Source organism: Oncorhynchus keta, chromosome 34, assembly GCF_023373465.1.
Source record: "Oncorhynchus keta strain PuntledgeMale-10-30-2019 chromosome 34, Oket_V2, whole genome shotgun sequence".
Classification (NCBI taxonomy): Eukaryota; Metazoa; Chordata; class Actinopteri; order Salmoniformes; family Salmonidae; genus Oncorhynchus; species Oncorhynchus keta.
The window spans coordinates 39524544-39544014 of NC_068454.1; the positions used below are offsets into that span (position 1 = coordinate 39524544).

The 19471-nt window shown below is 43.3% G+C and overlaps 1 protein-coding gene across 12 annotated transcripts in view; it reads left to right on the forward strand.

The window, feature by feature from the left end:
• Positions 1-19471, forward strand: part of LOC118367118 (bromodomain adjacent to zinc finger domain protein 2B-like) — a 96643-nt gene that overhangs the window by 8255 nt on the left and 68917 nt on the right. For 8 of the 12 annotated variants that reach the window (XM_052493840.1, XM_052493847.1, XM_052493846.1 and 5 more), the window contains exon 2: positions 3081-3122. The exons of 1 other annotated variant lie outside the window; for it this stretch is intronic. The gene's annotated coding sequence lies outside the window, so the exon portion shown is untranslated. Of the gene's footprint in view, positions 1-3080; positions 3123-3860; positions 3943-4759; positions 4962-7941; positions 8207-19471 lie in introns of those variants that run through there. 3 more of the 12 variants (XM_052493842.1, XM_052493844.1, XM_052493845.1) reach the window with 3 other exon arrangements.

Sequence of the window (19471 nt, forward strand, 5' to 3'; positions counted from 1 at the left end):
GCTGTGTGGAGAGGATGGGAAAAGGAAACCTGGAACATAGCTGTTTTTTTTATTACTCATTACTGTTGTTGAGCTTTCTCTCAAGGTAAGTTTCATGCTATTGTCCCTCTTCTTTAAGTGATGCCACGGAAAGACGGCTAGCCGTAACATGAGAAGGTTCAGCCCAAGCAGTTCAAAAGGAACTACTGGGGAAATACCTTTTATTTGAGGCCGGGGAGTGACCTTTTACGCTCCCAGCGCTGGATGAAACATCAGAGAAAAGAGATAATATCCATCTCCTGCTCGCCCTCTGCTGTTGTTCAAACCACAAAATGGCACAGATGGAGTTGCAGGAAGAGCCTGTCTGTTGTGGGGAGGGCTAAATAGTGTATTAATTGCACTTTGCAGAGGTTGTTATTGATGTGTGAGTTGTGTGGAGATAGAAACGGCTCCTCCAGGCTATGGCAAATCCTCTGGGAGAGCTCCCCGGTGTAATCCAAATATTTAGAGCTAATTTAAACATACAGGCAGGCGCACCGGCATTTTTTAGGAAGCAACTCATTTCTCTCTGCCCTACCATTTTCGACGCTCGGGGGATGCAACGGCACTCCCTCTTGTCAGAACATCTCAGCGTTCCTCAAGTGGATTTGAATCCTGTTGCTGTCCTGGGAACGCCACACAACCAAGAACCCAAAACGGTTATCATTTGGCTCCATTTCCTCTGATTCTGTCTCAAAAGATAATAAGATCTCATGTTCTCTCTCCTGTCATGTTTTAGACCAGAGCCAGCATGGCAGGGAAGGGTTTGTCCAGGTGACTCTGAGAAATTATTTTGTTTGTTGTTGCAGCATTTGGAAACCATTACAGCTGTACAGCCCTGCTGGTTTGATCATGCTACACAGTGTAATGAGTGGTTTAGATCTGTTGCTGGCTGGGCCGTAGAATCTGTGTTCACTTGTTACTCTGTGATGAGGCGTTCTTTAGTCAGCCCATGCTGTTGTATGTAGGCTAAACCTTTTCCAATGTGCCTCAGTGTAGGCCTGTAGGCTATTTATATTGATTTTCTTAACCAACATTGAAACCGATCAAATTGTATTTGTCACCTGCGCCAAATACAACAGGTGTAGACCTTACCGTGAAATACTTAATTACAAGCCCTTAACCAACAATTCAATGCCATGTATGGGGGATCTTGGACAGCTTAGACCCAGGCCTTGATCCAATTCGTTAGCCTACATTTTCTTCCTCCGTAGACTATAGGACAACATGAGTTTAACATGTGCTTTCGCCAACGTTTTCTTCATCTGCTTTTAATCTCCATAAACCTCACCGTAGAGGGACAACATACGGGTTATCAACTATCATCTTCACTGAGTTTACAGCTAGTCAAAACTTTATTACCAGGTTAGGCTATATGGTGAGTAACCCAAGATCCTGTTAAAGTACTGGTAGTTTTAGGTTATGCTAAACAGGAGGAGAACATACTCTGTCTTCTATCAACACCGGGTGAATCAGGATGGATTTGTTACTAAGCTGTAGCAGGAGGAGGCGTGTTTTTCTAATTAGTGTGTAATTGATACCCATCCTTTGAGTGAATAAAGATGGAGACACTCCTTAGATACCAGTAATTGGCTTGAAGCCATTTTGAGCAAAGCATTTTCTAGGATAGGGAAATGGCATGGCCCACAGCAGCAGTCGTAGCAAGATTACGGTGACTGAGAGCAAAAGGCCTCTGAGCTGAAATGGCACAAGTGTAGTTTTTAACAGCATCCTGTTTGTCTCGCTCAGTAAACAGTGTTCACTGAGAACAGTTCCTAGAGAGGATTGTCCAAAAAGCAAGTTAGGCCTAATCAAGTGCAGCAGGAGAATGGCTTGTTTGAGTTTATATGTTACAGGCTGGTGTTCAGATAAATCATAGGTAGGCCAGGCCTAGGAATCTGTGCCCATACTTGCTTACTTCATCTGTAGCCTGTCTTGAGTTTTAGACTCCACTCCTGGAGCGCTGAACAAATAGAATAGAAACCCTTCATGTTCATCTCCTCTATGACAAAAACAAAATTAGTAGTCTGATTTATAAAGACCTCATTCAGTACATTGTTCATTTTATAGACTATAGTCTTTTTTAATGATGATCGTTGTCATAACGTTGACGTGATCGCTTACATTGACGTTGGATCTATTGCTGACAGTCAATTGTTTGTGCTGCTATAATAGTCTGTTGTATGAACACTAGTCATGTCTGTTTCCCTTGGCTCCGTTGTGAAGCCGTAGTCGTCTTGTAGACAGATTGCGTGGTGGACTAGGGGAATTTGAGTGATGCGTCGAGGCTGTAAATCATGTGTGCTTAAGTCTGCTGCTGACACCGGGTGTTAAACTGCCGCAGCCCTCGTTTCCTTCACATTCCAATTGAAACAAACCCAGATGGAAATGTGTAATGAAATACAAGAAATTTGCTGTCTTGCCAAAAATGTTTGGGAGTGCTTCTGCAAGTTGCTGTTGTTTCTGGTGATCCAAATCTCCCAGGATGATATGCGTGTTGGGGGAGGGGAGAGAAGGGGTGCGCGATTTGTGGATGAGCTGAGATCTGCCTTACGGTGTCAAGCTCCACACCAGTGTGACACGACTCCTCCAACAACGTGAGAGACACCACCAGCATGTCGCACGCTTTCTCTCAATCCACTGCACTGGCTGACAAACAGCTGCTGGACTTGAGACAGACACTCATTTGAGTACAAATAGGAGGATCTGTCTAGATGTGAAATATTGTAGACTACTTAGTCATCGATTTGACTCAAACTAGTTAGACTAGCAGTTTTGGGTTAGATATGGCTACATTCCAATTGTAGCTGATTTTTGTTGTCATATTTGAAATACACCAGCCTTTTGTTTTGTTTGATCGGTCCATAATGCAAAGCTGCTGCAGCAGGGCTTTGATTCCCTGTCGATGTTAGAATGGATAAGGTATCCCCCCTCAAGGCCTAAACCCATTCGAATTAGCATTTTTATTTTATTTTCATATTGCTTTCAGGCAGGAATTATGGAGAATGAATAAATCAATAAAATAAAGCAATTAGGCCGACTGTTGTCTTCTTCTGTTTCAGCTTGCAGAGCCGTGATGTCACAGAATTGAGGATCCTTCAGCAGTAAGTGTTTGGTCACACTGACTGCATTCTAATCGCCCATCGCAGCTGTAAACAATTTTGTCCCCACTGTTTGTGTTTGAAGTCCCTGTTTGTTTTTTTGTTTTATTTTTGTGTCCGAAAATCTGTTTATTTTGCCAAATTGGACTTTGAAAGTCACGAAGGGATAGGCTACTGGACTAAGCACAACTCTTCAGTTCAAAGCATTATTTAGGTATAGGATTAGAGCATTTTCCAATTAGGCCTAGATTTAACAAGGCCCTCTTTAATGGAATTAGTTTGTGCTACAGTACACTTTGCTCTGTTTGGGAATTTCTAATTAGTTTGCCCGTCTTGCATGGAATTAGCATGTCAGAGTTTCAAAACATACTAATCTGTATGAAAAGAAGCATTCTATTACTTTTGGCTATTTCCAAATAAATGACTGTCAACCAAAGTGGGGTAATTGGTGGAGTTTGAGCTGTCCTTTGCCTTTGTTTTGAATTTGAAAGTGAGCCACTTTACATAAAGAAGCTTTGAAATAGTGGCTGCATGGCTGCCTCTGTAAATGGTAGTGTAGTGTTGCACCCCAGACAATGTCAGGAGGGCTCTCAAAGCTTCAGCTCCACTCCTATCAGACAGTCTGACTTACTGAAACAATCACTACCACACGGTGTGAGGAGCCCGAGGGCAGGGACGTTCTTCAGCTAACTTTGTGATCCTGAGGAAAACCCTAATAGAATTTTTGTGTGACCCTGCCAGGAGATGGGTCATCCACAGCGTTCCAGAAAGAGTTGGAATGGGGATTGAGGAGAGGAATCCCATCATCCCAGATCCTGCCCAGGTTGTGTGTTATGGGAACCTTCCAGAATGTCCTATGATAGCCATCAGTAACCTTGAGTTTACCTAGAAGCCTGCCTGACTCTCCTCCTGCTCTTATTGCTGAAAAGGCTGAGGAGACAGGATGGGAGGGAAGGTGTTCGGAGAGCCCTATTGACTGGTGTGTTTTACTGAGATGCCCGGCCCCCGGTGGGCGGGGGGTTTGAGTGTGCTGAAACACCAGTGATATTTTTCCATTTCTCCTTTTAAATGTTTTTATTAATGTCCTCCCTACAGTTAACGGTGTGGCTTCAAAGAGTGTATTTTGCGACGAGCCTGAATGGCTAACAGGTTGCTGTGTCTGTGTTTATATATGGGGTAGTAAATACTCGAGCCTCAGCATCTGCTCTTCCTCCTCCCTGCTCTTGGCCAGGGGTGGGGAGGGAAGGACGAGGAGAGAGAACTGGTGATGAAAGAACTCTTTTCAAAGTTGATTCCTAAATCTACACAGGATACGTGTATCAGTGTACTACAACTAGTGATGGGGGAGATCGATACAGTTAGGATATATCGTAAACAATATTTGGAATTTTACCATTTTGACAATATCGCAATATTATTTTTGAATTAGTTGTCTGTACCGGCACCAAAACTCCAGTATTTGTCCCTCATAGCTTGTTCTCCATCTTCTTTTTAAATAGGGAGCACATTTATTTCCATGACTGATCAAAACTCATTTTCTCATGGCCCTCTTGTCCCTCTCCAGCAGACATACACTGAGTATACTAAACAGTAGGAACACCCTCCTAATAATGAGTTGCACCCTGCCCTTTTGCCCTCAGAACAGCCTCAATTCATTGGGGCATGGACTCTACAAGGTGTCGGAGGCGTTCCCACAGGGATGCTGGCCAATGTTGACGCCGATGCTTCTCGCAGTTGTCAAGTTGGCTGGATGTCCATTGGGTGGTGCATCATTCTTGATACACACAAGAAACTGTTGAGCGTGGAAAACCCCAGCAGCGTCGCAGTTCTTGACACAAACCGGTACGCCTGGCACCTACTACCATACCCTGTTCAAAGGCACTTAAATCTTTTGTCTTGCCCATTCACCCTCTGAATGGCACACATACACAATCCATGTCTCGAGGCTTAAAAATCCTTCTTTAACCTGTCTCCTCCCGTTCATCTACACTGATTGAGATGGATTTAACAGGTGACATCAATAAGGGATCATAGCTTTCACCTGGATGCACCTGGTCAGTCTATGTCATGGAAAGACTATGTTCTTAGTGTTTTGTACACTCAGTGTATGGTGAGCAATATGTTTGGAACATCAAATCGTAGTAAAATCACAGTATATTAATCACAATGCATACAGAATTGTGAGAGTCTCAATACATGCAGTGCTTTCAGAAAGTATTCACATCCCCTGAACTTTTTCCAGCCTGAATTTAAAATGGATTTAATTGAGATTTTGTGTCACTGGCCTACACACAATACCCTATAAAGCAGACATTGAAGTTTCCTGAATGGCCTAGTTAGAGTTTTGACTTATATCATCTTGAAAATCCTAGGCAAGATTTGAAAATTGCTGTCAAGCAATGATCAACAACCAACTTAACAAAGCTTGAAGAATGTATAAAAGTGGTCAAATATTGTACAATCTAGTTGTGCAAAGCTCTTCGAGACTTACCCAGAAAGACGCACTGCTGTAATCGCTGCCAAAGATAATTATTAACTTAAGGGTGTGAATATGTATGTAAATTAGATTTCTTTATTTCATTTTCAATACATTTGCAAACATTTCTAAAAGCATGTTTTCACTTTGTCATGATGGGGTATTGTGTGTGTGTGTGTAGATGGGTGACAACAGAACTTTTGATCAATATTGAATTCAGGCTGTAACACAACAAAATGTGGAATAAGTTTCAGGGTATGAATGTCAATCACATGTATTTATAAAGCCCTTTTTACATCAGCAGATGTCACAAAGTGCTTATAAAGAAACCCAGCCTAAAACCCCAAACGGCAAGCAATGAAGATTTAGAAGCAGACTACTTTCTGAAGGCACTGTATCGTGATAATATCATATCTTGAGGTCCTTGGCCATTCCCAGCCCTAACTACAACATCAGTTATTATTAGCCTACGTAGATCGCAAGACTTCCTGTGAATAACAGACCAGAGCTGTTGTGAGGAACGGTAGTCAAGGTGGGTTGTTTTCCAAGGAGTCAGTAATGCTTAAGCAGAGTCGCTCCACCTCATTCGATTGGGACTGCAAGGTGTTTTAATGACTGGGGATGTGTCCCAAATGGCACCCCTGTATAGTCCACTACTTTTGACCAGAACTCCATTGGCCCTTCTCAAAAGTACTGCACTCCAATGGGTAGAGGGTGCCATTCGGGACACAGCCAGATAGTCAATCCCCAGCGAGCCCAGGGAGAGTAGAACAAACCCCAAAGGTCACAAGCAGTGGGCGGCTGGGCCGCGAGATGCTAGGACTTCACAATGAATTGCATCAGCCCAGCCAGTCGCCCTGGCTGAATCTCCTCTCCTACAAACTGTTCTATTATATTGCTGGGTTCCTCCAACCAAGCTTTGTCCCCTGTGTTTGGTTTTAGTGCTGGTTGCTCACATGTCAGTTGGGCTATGCACTGTGGCTAGCACTAAGCTATGCACTGTGTTGCCTCAGGAGGCTGAAGAAATTTGGCTTTTCACAGGAAAGCTAGTAAGATCAAGGACCTCAGCCACCCGAGCCTCGGCCTGTTCACCCCGCTACCACCTAGAAGCCGGAGACAGTACAGGTGAATCAAAGCTGGGACCAAGAGCCTGAGAAACGGCTTCCATCTCCAGGCCATCAGAATGTTAAATAGTCACCACTAGCCTTAGTCACTGTTTTAGCCAGCTACCACCTGTTACTCTACCCTGCACCTTAGAGACTGCTGCCCAATGTACATAGTCATTGAACAATGGTCACTAATGTTTTCCTAAGGATGTACGATATAGCCGACTCAGATGATTTTAGTTAAAAATGCCAACATCTGTGTCGGCCCGATGTCTGTCTAGTTTAACGCCGATGTGCATACCTATATTTGTATTTAACCTTTATTTAACTAGGCAAGTCAGCTTGGAACAAATTCTTATTTACAATGACTGCCTACACCAGCCAAACCCATACGACGCTGGGCCAATTGTGCGCCGCCCTAATGGGACTCTCAACCAGTAGTGATACAGCCTGGATTCAAACCAGGGTCTGTAGTGACACCTCTAGCACTGAGATGCTGTGCCTTAGACTGCTGCGCCATTCTGGAGCCCAGGTATATCGTAGGTAGATGATGTAATGACTCCACGAAAAATACAGCGTTACACAGAACAAAAGCAGAAAAATACTATGCGCACCCTTCCAATAATGAAATAAGTTAAAGTTGTGCTGTCATTTGAAAGAGTAAGAACATTTTAGATATACAACTTAACGCCAAGATAAAGGAATTAATTGCCCTTGACAGTCAACCATTCTGTTGTGGATGATGTTGGCTTTCGCCGACTGGTAGAGTACCTCGAGCCCCGGTACACACTACCAAGTCGGTTTTATTTTTCAGATGTTGCCCTACCGGAGTTGTGCATTTCAACAATACTGTGCATCTATGAGCTACTTGCTATGGGCATCACTGCTATTAGCTTCACGACTGACATTTGGACCAGCGATGCCAGCCCCATGAGCATGCTGAGTCTGACAGCACAGTGGGTCGACGAGGATTTTGTGCAGAGGAAAGCCATATTGCATGCTCAAGAATGTGCTGGTTCTCATACCGCTGCTGCCATTTCAATGGCATTTGAGAACATGTTTGAAACTTGGAAACATGAACACACTCCTAGCTCCAAATGACTGGAGAAATTAGATAATCAACTGTGTCTGCAGCAGACATGATACCCTCTGTCATGGCATTGAAACGCCTGCTCAACAAAACTGCCCACACAGACCGTGGGGTTAACTTGCGAAAGTACTTGAGGCTGTGAACAAGCGAAGCTGTGAACAAGCGATTCAGTGGCATTCTTTCTGAGCCTCTTTACTGTGTCGCCACCATGCTCGATGCTAGGTAAAAGGACTGCTACTTCAATGCAGACAAGAAACAGGGTTTACATGAAATGTTAGACACAGCTGGACAAGATGTAAACGGACACAGTGACAGTGTGCACCGAGGAAGAGAGGCCATGGAGCTGAAACTGCTTGACATGTATGATGAAATTCTGGTTGAGACTGAACAAATGAACAACAAAACAGCACAGCAAGTAAGTGAAAGAAATTGATTTTGATTATGTTTTACTGGTAATGGGGAGAAACGCAAATGCCAACAAAATAACCTTTTGGTGTGTGTTTCAACTATTTAACTGTACTAGAATGCTTAAAAGGCCTCAACATTTTTAATATCGGGTGTCATTTTTATTGCAATTTTTTTTTAATTGGGTATCGACAAAATGGAATATCAGTGCATCCCTAATGCTTACATACTGTACATACTAGGTGAATCCAGGTGAAAGCTATGATCCCTTATTGATGTCACTTGAAATCCACTTCAATCAGTGTAGATGTAGGAGAGGAGATCGGTTAAAGAATGATTTTTAAGCCTTGACACGGTTAGAGTATTTGTGCCATTCAGAAGGTGAATGGGCAAGACAAAATATTTAATTGACTTTAATTGACTGGGCGGGCTATGGTGCCAGGGTAGGTGCCAGGCAAACTGGTTTGGGTGTGTCAAGAACTCCAACGCTGCTGGGGTTTTCATGCTCAACAGTTTTCCGTGTGTATCAAGAATGGCCCAGTCAAACGTTTGGACATAATTACTCATTCAACCGTTTTTCTTATTTAAAAAAAAACAACTATTTTCTACATTGTAGAATACTAGTGAAGACATAAAAACTACGAAATAACACATATGGAATCATTTAGTAACCAAAAAAGTGTTAAACAAATAGGAATATAGATTCTTCTCAGCCGCCCACAGCTTTGCACACTTGGCATTTTCTGAACCAAATTCACCTGGAATGCTTTTTCAATAGTCCTGAAGGAGTTCCCGCATATGCTGAGCAGTTGTTGGCTGGTTTTCCTTCACTATGCAGTCCAACTCATCCTTAACCATCTTAATTGGGTTGAGGTTGGTTGATTGTGGAGGCCAGGTCATGTGATGCAGCACTCCATCACTCTCCTACTTGGTCAAATAGCCCTTACACAGCCTGGATGTGTGTTTGGGTCATTGTCCTGTTGGAAAAACAAGTGATAGTCTCACTAAGTGCAAACCAGTTGGGATGGTGTATCGCTGCAGAATGCTGTGGTAGCCATGCTGATTTACTGTGCCTTGAATTCTAAATGAATCAATGACAGTGTTACCAGCAAAGCACCATCACACCACCTCCGTGCTTCACGGTGGGAACCACACATGCGGAGATCATCCGTTCACCTACTCTGCATCTTCCAAAAACACAGCGGATGGAACCTTAAATCTCCATTTTGGACTCATCAGACCAAAGGCCAGATTTCCAGTCGTCTAATGTCCATTGCTTGTGTTTCTTGGCCCAACCAAGTCTCTTCTTCGTAGTGGTTTCTTTGCAGCAATTTGACCATGAAGGCCTGGTTCACACAGTCTCCACTGAACAGTTGATGTTGATGTGTATGTTACTTGAACTCTGAAGCATTTATTTGCAATATATGCAATTTCTGTGGCTGGGAACTCTAACAAACTTATCCTCTGCAGCAGAGGTAACTCTGGGTCTTCCTTTCCTGTGGCGGTCCTCATGAGAGCCAGTTTCATCATAGGGCTTGATGGTTTTTGTGCTTGCAGTTGAAATGTTCCGTATTGACTGACCTTCATGTCTTAAAGTAATAATGGGCTTAATCTTTTACCAAATAGGGCTATCGTCTGTATACGACCCCTACCTTGTCACAACACCACTGATTGGCTCAAAAGCATTAAGAAGGAAAGAAATTCCACAAATGTAATTTTAACAAGGCACACCTGTTAATTGAAATGCATTCGAGGTGACTACTGTACCTCATGAAGCTGTCATCAAGGCAAAGGGTGGCTACTTTGAAAAATTCCAAGCACAATATATTTGTTTTAACACTTGTTTTGGTTACTACATGATTCCATATGTGTTATTTTATAGTTTTGTTGTCTTCACTATTATTCTACAATGTAGAAAATAGTCAAAATAAAGATAAATCCTTGAATGAGTAGGTGTGTCCAGACTGTGTGTGTTGTTTATTTATTTGTTGTTGTTAATTTGTTATTTATTTCGGTCTCTTACATTGCTCGTTCAAATATTTGTTAATTTATATTTTTTCTGGATAGTGTGTTCGTTTAAATATTTTTTATTGCTAGATATTACTGCACCGTTGGAGCTAAAACACTATCATTATGCTGCACCTGCGACTATGTCTGCAAATCTGTGTACGCTACCAATTTTTATGCTAACATTTTAGTGTAGGCTATTCATTCAGTTAAGCCCTAATACAGTCTGCGAGATATCTTGCTACACTTGAGCTTGTTCAGCGTCACACCGCTCTCTCTGAAAGGCGACCATCTGGGAGACACATCAGTGGGGCTTTACACTTGTGAATTATGCAGCATACTGGTAACCTCATCCGACACCGACGGTCTCTTTTATGCTACTTTTTAACGTGCTAGTTGTCAACAACTATGCTGTGGTCAGCAGCTTTACTGATGTACTGTGGAGACCGAGAAGTCAGACTTTTGTCACTTCTCATCTGCTTAACCTCTCTGGATTCTTGTGTCTTTGTTAAATACATTCCCTGAATTAATTCATCCTCAGATCTTCGGTGGAGACGTTAGATATCGCTTGTCATTGGAAGGGTGTAAACCACTCATTCCGTCTCCCGTGTGGTGCATGCATGCCTGCCTTGCTGCTAATGTGTGCACAAACGGAGCCAAATATTTATGCCTCTTCGGAAAGGCAAATATAGCAGGAAATAATGTACCTTAATGAAGCGCCATGATTCAGTTGCGCTGTTGCACTACCATGATTGTTGAGCTTCAATTTGCCGAGCGATTGTAGGTCATCCGCAGTGAGCCGTGTATCTGCATATGGAGAGGGGGGAGAGATTGTCGGGGCTAGGTGGTTGGGTGTGTTTTTAAAAGTAGGCAGGCTGAGGACTGCAGGGGGGCAAGGGTGGAGATGCAGGGGATTTGTGTGTCTCTGCTGGCTGAGACAGCTGGGGTCAGGATGGCTGTGCTCCCCGGGGATCTGGCTGGAGGGAGGTGGTCACACAGGTCTTGCTTTAAGTGCTGTCTCCTAAACTGATAGGATAGATCCCACTGACCCCTCCCCCCCTTTTCTCTCTGTTACATACTAACCTCAGTAGCCCCCCTGGCGGAGGTATCACCGACTTGAAACAAAGCCAGTTGAAGCGTTTTAGTTTCAGTTGTGCTTAGTACAAGGCCTAGTGTGACCTTTCTCTCAAGGCCTCAAGACCATGAGAAACAGCCCCATTTGAAGCGATCACACCAGGGAATTTCCATATCTCATTCTGGCTGTGATTGGATTTGTGCGTTGTTCCTCTATTTTAAAGGCAGTGGGAATAAGGTATAACTGTGAACGTGAGGGAAGTAAATACAGAATTGGTATTTGAAGCTGAGGGTTGAGCTCCGGCCATCTGCGCCCACCACAGATGCTAATTTGTTGTCAATAAACTTGAACTAATCCCGGCGCTTCCCCTCAGGGTCGAGAGGTCAGGAAAGACAGGGTCTTGGGACAGCACTGGCATGGTCGACACAAGGGAGTTTTTCTAATAGGAGAGGAGTCTGTCCCATAAGTGTGTCTCTGTGGTTTGGTGTACAGATGGCGAAGGGGAAAATTGAATTCTCTTTAGTATCATTGGGATGTTAGGACCAGCTGCCTGTCTTTCCCTTAATGCTGGCATTGAGACTTCGGCAGAGGCCAGGGGATTTTTTCTACCCTCTCACTCTGACTCCCATCGCCTCTGAGGGCTGGCAAAATGCACACCACACACTATGCACGGCAAAATGAAAATCCTTTCAGACCGTGTTACCTGAAATCACTGTGATTTGCAGGTAAAGCATCCCACTCTCATTACTTTGGCATGATTTAAATCCTTCCCACTTTGCCAATCACCGCTTATTACCATTTGAGTGTGAATTATAATGGGTTGGAAATCTCGCACAGATCTGAAAAGACTTAAATAATATTGATGCTAATAAAATGCTGTCCTTCCAGGAACTGCATAAATGCCACTTAGCTGTATGAGTGCTGGGCTCTGTGGTGGGCTGGGCTGGCAGCCTGCAGTGCACTGCCTGCCGCCTGCAGGGAGGAGATCTGTACCGTCAGCGCATCAGACGCACGTAGAGGTGATACCAAGGTGAATGCTAGACTTGCAGAATGGTTGGGAATCATTGGTATTCTGAATCGGAGGCTGCGAATGGCTCGGTGGCAGATGGAGTCTTTGTCAGGGAAGAGGAATGGCAGCTCGGGAGCAATGGGGCTCTTTTTCCCCCCTATCAGCTCTCTCGGTTGGCTGGCGGGGGCTGACCTTCCACCACTCACCGGGATCTCTTTCTCTCACTTTGATCAATTATCCCCCTCCCTTTGTTTACAAGGAATGTGCAAAAATGATTCAAATGACAATTTAAGGGAAAGATCTGTATGCGGAGTCAGGGAACTAGCATTGTCTTGTGCTGTGTAGGGCTTAGGCAAAAACATTATTTTTATTTTTAAAGAACTGCCTTTTTTCATCATTCCTAAGAGGGACCCTGTATTTAATGAATATTACTGCTAGGCTAACTGCTGTTTTGTCTACAAATGTAGGCTATTTTCGTCAGGTATTCGCAACCAACGTAGATAGTCAAATGCTAGATACAGCAAACTGCTACACAGAGATTTAGCCTAAGTGCTTTGGTTCTCTCACTCCCATTGGTCCCGTACTTGATTAAATACACTGTGCGTGTGAATGCAAGTGTTTATACGGACATCAAATGTAAACACGGGTATCTTTTTCTGGCTGAATATAGGAGAAACACTGTACATGGGTTCCCTGCATTTGTTTTGTTTGATCATTGATTTGAGAACCTGATCTTTAAACAAGATTTGCATTGGATTAGCCTACTTCTAATGATTTAAACACTCTGCTATAAATGACGTAAATTGCATAAGTAAGCCTATACTCTTGGCACAAACAGAGGTTTAGCAGAATGGCAATTAAACACGTGAAATGGCTCAGGGTTTTCTTGTTCAAATAACATTTTAAAATGCATTGTTTGCGAAAACAACCTTTTTAATACGGTCAGAAAATGCAAGCTTTCAGAGACCCCATCAGAGATTATTTGTACATGTCCAGAATAAAATCGTCATGAAATGCAATCATCATTCTTGGCTGTGAGCAAATTCAAGATAAGAGAAAAACATTGAAAGGTCATGGAGAGAAATGAGGAAAAAGAACAAACGATGCAAAAAAAAAAAAAAGCGTGTGACACTGAGACCCCGGTTTAATATGTATGTATTTCAGCTTGATGGTTGATTTCATTAGCAGCTCTCATTGTTATGCATCAACTGTTCTCCTGCAGCAAAATGAATATTGTATTCACTTGGCCTGAATATTCAAGAGGAAATGTTTAGCTTTAGATGGCATGCTTCAGGAAAAAAGCAAGAAAAAAAAGCGTTGCTTCCCTTCCCTGCCTGCCCTCACGGTCACAATTAATACGATTCGAGTGCCTGTCATTCACTCCAGATGTCGGCTAATTTGCCAAGTGGTGTTAAGTTGCTCTCGCTAATTTGGCCTCGTTTTCCCAGGCAAGTGTATGCTGGTTTTCGTATAGTCCACCAAATATGTGTTTTGTTGTACAAACGAATGGTTGACAGATGCTGTCATTGTAGTTGGTTTTCTAGTCTGTTAGACATGGTTCTCCTGAAGCAGCAGGCTTGAATAAGACTGAAGAGGATCCTATTGTCGGATTATAGCCAAAAATGTGCAGTCAGAAACTAGAAACAATATTTGTCAGATTTTTCAAATTTTAACAGTATAAAGGGTATAGTACAATACATGTGTTAACTTACACTGAGTGTACAAAACATTAAGAACACCTACCTAATATTGAGTTGCACCCCCCTTTGCCTGCAGAACAGCCTAATTTTTGTTGTGGCATTGAATCTACAAGGTGTCAAGCGATCTACAGGGACTCAAATGCTTCCCACAGTTGTGTCATGTTGGCTGGATGTCCTTTGGGTGGTGGACCATTCTTGATACACACGGGAAATGGTTGAGCGTGGGTAAAACCCAGCAGCGCTGCAGTTCTTGACACACTCAAACCGGCATGCCTGGCACTTACTACCATACGCCGCTCAAAGGCACTTAAATCTTTTATCTTGCCCATTCACCCTCTAAATGGCACACATACACAATCCATCTCTCAATTGTCTTAAGGCTTAAAAATCCTTCTATAACCTGTCTCCTCTCCTTCATCTGCACTGTTTTGAGTGAAGTGGATTTAACAGGTGACATCAATAAGGCATCAGAGCTTTCATCTGGATTCATTAACTACAGCTCAGCGTTCAACACCATAGTTCCCTCAAATCTCATCACTAAGCTAAGGATCCTGGGACTAAACACCTCCCTCTGCAACTGGATCCTGGACTTCATGACGGGCGATCCCCAGGTGGTGAGGGTAGGTAGCAACACATCAGCCACGCTAATCCTCAACACTGGAGGCCTCTCAGGGGTGTGTGCTCAGTCCCCTCCTGTACTCTCTGTTCACCCATGACTGCGTGGCCAGGTACGACTCCAACACCATCATTAAGTTTGCAGACAACACAACAGTGGTAGGCCTGATCACCGACGACGAATAGACAGCCAATAGGGAGGAGGTCAGAGACCTGGCCCGGTGGTGCCAGAATAACAACCTATCCCTCAACGTAACCAAGACAAAGGAGATGATTGTGGACTACAGGAAAAGGAGTACCGAGCACGCCCCCATTCTTATCAATGGGGCTGTAGTGAAGCAGGTTGAGAGCTTCAAGTTCTTTGGTGTCCACATCACCAACAAACTAGAATGGTCCAAACACACCAAGACAGTTGTAAAGAGGGCATGCAAAGCCTATTCCCCTCCGGAGACTGAAAATATTTGGCATGGGTCCTCAGATCCTCAAAAGGTTCTACAGCTGCAACATCGAGAGCATCCTGACTGGTTGCATCACTGCCTGGTGTGGCAACTGCTCATCCTCTGACCGCAAGGCACAACAGAGGGTAGTGGGTATGGCCCAGTACATCACTAGGGCTAAGCCGCTTGCCATCCAGGACCTCTTCAGCAGGCGGTGTCAGAGGAAGGCCCTAAAAATTGTCAAAGACCCCAGCCACCCCAGTCATATACTTTTCTTTCTCTACTACCACATGGCAAGCGGTACTGCAGCGCCAAGTCTAGGACCAAGCGGCTTCTCAACAGCTTTTACCCCCAAGCCAAGTGTGTGTGTGTCTCCCCCCCCCCCAAACCCCTCTTTACCATGTATGCATAGTCACTTTAACTATACATTCATGTACATACTACTTCAATTACCCCGACTAACTGGTGCTTGTATATAGCCTCGCTACTGTATATAGCCTCGCCACTGTTTATTATCGGCGCACGTGACACAAACTGTGATTTGTTTCACCTGGTCATGCTGTCATTGAAAGAGCAGGTCTTCCTAATGTTTTGTATAATAGCGGTGAAACCTAGCAATAAGAATGAATGTGAGTTTAGTACCGATAGAGTATAGAGTCCTGTCCCATTGCTGTGGTGTGCTGCAGCTCCCAGCTCTTACAGACAGATGAACCTGCCAGTTAGCTGGACCCGCTCCGGTCTACAGTCCCATTTACAAATGCAAGACCGGCCAGCCGAGCAGTAGGCCTGACTCCTGTCTCCTCCCGTCTCACTCCACGAGCAATCTAACGAAATGGATATCGTCGAAGATCCCTTTACCCTACAGAAAGCCTTGTACTGTTGCTCAAGGTTAACTGAGATGAGTTGTATCTCAATAGGAGAGGCAAACAGCGCTGAATAGTATTAAGTGGGATAATGTGGTGTTTAGGAAAGGCTGTGGCGTGTCCTTGGTGAGACAATGATAACAGCATTGACCGGGCACATTGGCCATGGAGCTGTTGTGTACACCAGTACTGCCTCAGGAATCCTTGTTTGTCAAGCACAAGTGAAAGGACATAGTGTGCATCCCAAATGGCACCCAAATCCCTTAGTGCACAAGACAAGGGATCCCGTCAAAAGTAGTAACCTAAATATAGAATTTTCTGCTATTTGGGAGACGTCTGTTGTTTCACATGAAACTACAATTAAATGATTTTCACTTTCCCATTTTATAAATCAAATGTTATAGTCTAACAGTACAGGAACATATTTTAAAGAACATTTCTAAACCGCACCTGTGGTCAAAGTCATTGAGTCTGTCTCGGCCTGTTTCATAATGTGATGAGAACCCCCCCCATTTATGTGAAGCCTAATGCAGAGGTGTAGCCTGTGTGTCTGTCTTTCCACTCGAGAGGTTGTTGTTGTATCTGAAACCCTGGAAGTCAAGAGGCAGTTATTTTCGTTCCTCTGTATTGAGGGTGAGATTCTCCTGTTATGCCAGGCATCTGTCCTGCCCTGTTTCAGGCCCTGCTGCACACAGCACACTGGCGGTAACAGGAGCTGTGTGTGAGGAGGAGTAGGACTCTCTCTCTCTCTGTGTGCAACTTGCTCTGTTTCACACCAGCTTCTATACACCTGGGCCTGCTAGCAAAACACAAACAGTGAGGAATTTTAGAGGGCATACAGGTGGTAGGCAACACGAAATAGGGGGTATTTGACTGTTATTGCTGTTATGGTCTGATAAGCTTCATGACTATGTGAAACATCTCATCAGCTCCAATTTCAGCCTTTTGGAATGGCTTGCACCTTCATTATCTTGCAGTGACTTACAGCACCTGAAATGTTGTGGCAAGAAAAGGGTTCATGTGGGTTTTTGCCTTGAATACGGGAGGGGAGTGTTCGGGATGTGTGAAACTTGAGGAATTGTGAGGTTCATGTGGTCACAGGTGCCCGAGGAGCCCGTCTATGTTTTCGCATGCAAATGAGTGTAGAGCCGCCAGAGCCACTCCCGCTGAGAATTCACTTCATTCATTTCAGCCTGCCCTTCAGTCTCTGTCAGCACGCCACGGTTAGATATTTTACCCCAGAATGGTGTCTTGTGAATGTTGAGTGCACTGTAAAAGGCTATTTGTGTGTCTGTGTGCGTGCCCATCTCTACCCTGAGATCACATAGACCTAGCATTCATACAAGCCATGAGATTTAAAAAACAAAAAAATCCCAGACCACTTCAGAATTCTGCAGGGCAGGGGTGAGCAGTTGAAGTACTCCCAGATGTTGTATGGAAATGAATGGGCTAGATTAGCTCACTCACCGTAACCTCATTCTCAGAAACCTTGTGATGTGATGATTGAAAGATGTGGGCTCAGTCCACAGTCAAACCAGTCATTGTGCTAGCAGACAGCACAGCTTTAAACAGGTTTAGTAACATGCCTCATGTCATGGTAAAACAAGCTTTTTGGATTCGCATCACTCACAAGCAACTACATACAGGTTTTTATTAGCCTACAGTATGGTGAGAGTTTGTATTACTTATGGACATAATTGACCCTATGTTGTATTCGATTATACAGTATAGGCTAGTTTAGTGTGATGTCAACAAGGAATATTTTGTCCCTCAGGTTGTAAAGTAGCAAGTGATTTTTAGCCAAGCCTTGAACCCTTGACATTTTGTCAAAGTATTGTTTTATAAGCTGAATCCGACAATGTTGGTTAATAAATGATAGGATAGAACACCATATGAGGTATGTTGGTACGTTTTATCTATAGACCAATTTCCTTCACAGTAAAAAAGCCAACTGCCTTGAAAAAGCAGCTGATTTCAAATGCACTTGGAACTGAGTAGTAGCCTCTAGTGCAACAATAATTTATTTTAAAATATAGTGTTAGGGGAAAAATTGATATTTGCGAATCGGGATATTATTTTGACAATATTGCGATTTTATTATTTTTGCTCAAGTTTGTTGTACCTGCACAAAAACTGTTCCTCCATAGCTCGTTCTCCATCATTTTAAATGGGGAACCAATTTGTTTTCAGCGCATTTATATTTCCATGACTGACCAAAACTCGTTTCATCACGGCTCTCTCTTGTCCCTCTGCAGCAGACATGTGGTTAGCAATATGCTTGGAACATCGAATCACAATTAAAGTCGGTGTCGAATCGCAATGCATATAGAATCGTGAAAATCGTAATGCATATCGTATCGGCACCTAACCATCGTGATGATATTGTATCATGAGGTCCCTGGCAATGCCAGCCCTAATGGAATATCCTTCTTTTAACGTGAACATTTACAGCTTTCTAAGGCCGTAGACCAGCGTATTAGGCTGCACATTTAGCTAGGATATGGTATAAAGTGGAGCTCTGAGGCCCAGAGAAGTGCACACTGGGATTATGGAAACGTTCATTTAGCAGAGAGGAGCTTTTTTCCCCCCTCTTTTTGAAGATGGCTCAGAGGCAGAAAGGAAATTAGTTATTTTCTCTGCACATTCATCAAAATAAAAATAGTCTGATTAGTATCCCAAGTGACTCTTTCAGCCCTGAATACACTTGGTATAGGATCCACTGCTGCACACCCACACATTCACTGTTAACTCTCTGATGAATTTCAGGTGTTTTGGAGCAATATTAAAATTAACTCTCTGTTCCTGCTGCTTCTCCCGTTTTTTAGTCTCACATCTTTTGTCCTCCATTTCCTCCTGTAAGGAATACAGGATTTTGAAATATGACATGGTCTACTTTATTTGTGAATCTGAACATCATGACAGAAAAAATACTAGGATCTGACCACAATGTTACTGGAAAACCATACAGGAGTATTGGACAAGGTATGAGATCTTCACTAGGGATGATCATACTGTTACGTACAAGGTTCTGACACCACTGTCTGATAACCTTTTCCAATGGCTGACAAACACTGTGCAGACAGAGGTTACATTCGCTGCCTCTCGTCCGGAGACGAATCCAGGTTATCAGAGAGCTCACATAATGACGTTGAAAATAAAAACACACGCTATCTTTTTTTCTGTGGCCTGATGCGTGAAGGGTGTTTGGAAGGTGTACAGCAGGAAGTGCAGTGGAGTGATTGCAGTGTTCTTTTTATTTTTTATTTTTTTGCTTTCTGTTTACACTTTGAAATGACCTGAAAAGGCACCCTATTCCAAATCGGGTCATAGTGTTTTTAAAAACATGTAATTTCAGTCTCTGATAGCAAATAGTCCTACAGTGGTTTGATTAGCTGTTGCTTGAACACTTCCTCTGTGTTTCTCAGTACTAGTTAATGATAGTGATGGGGGGGGAGAAACTATGCTTTTCTTTCACTTTGACATCTGTTTCCCAAATTAAGTTAAGATGTCTCTGTGATGCTTTACAGTGGTGAAAACTGTGATTCTGTTAACAAAGTTAAAGTTGATTT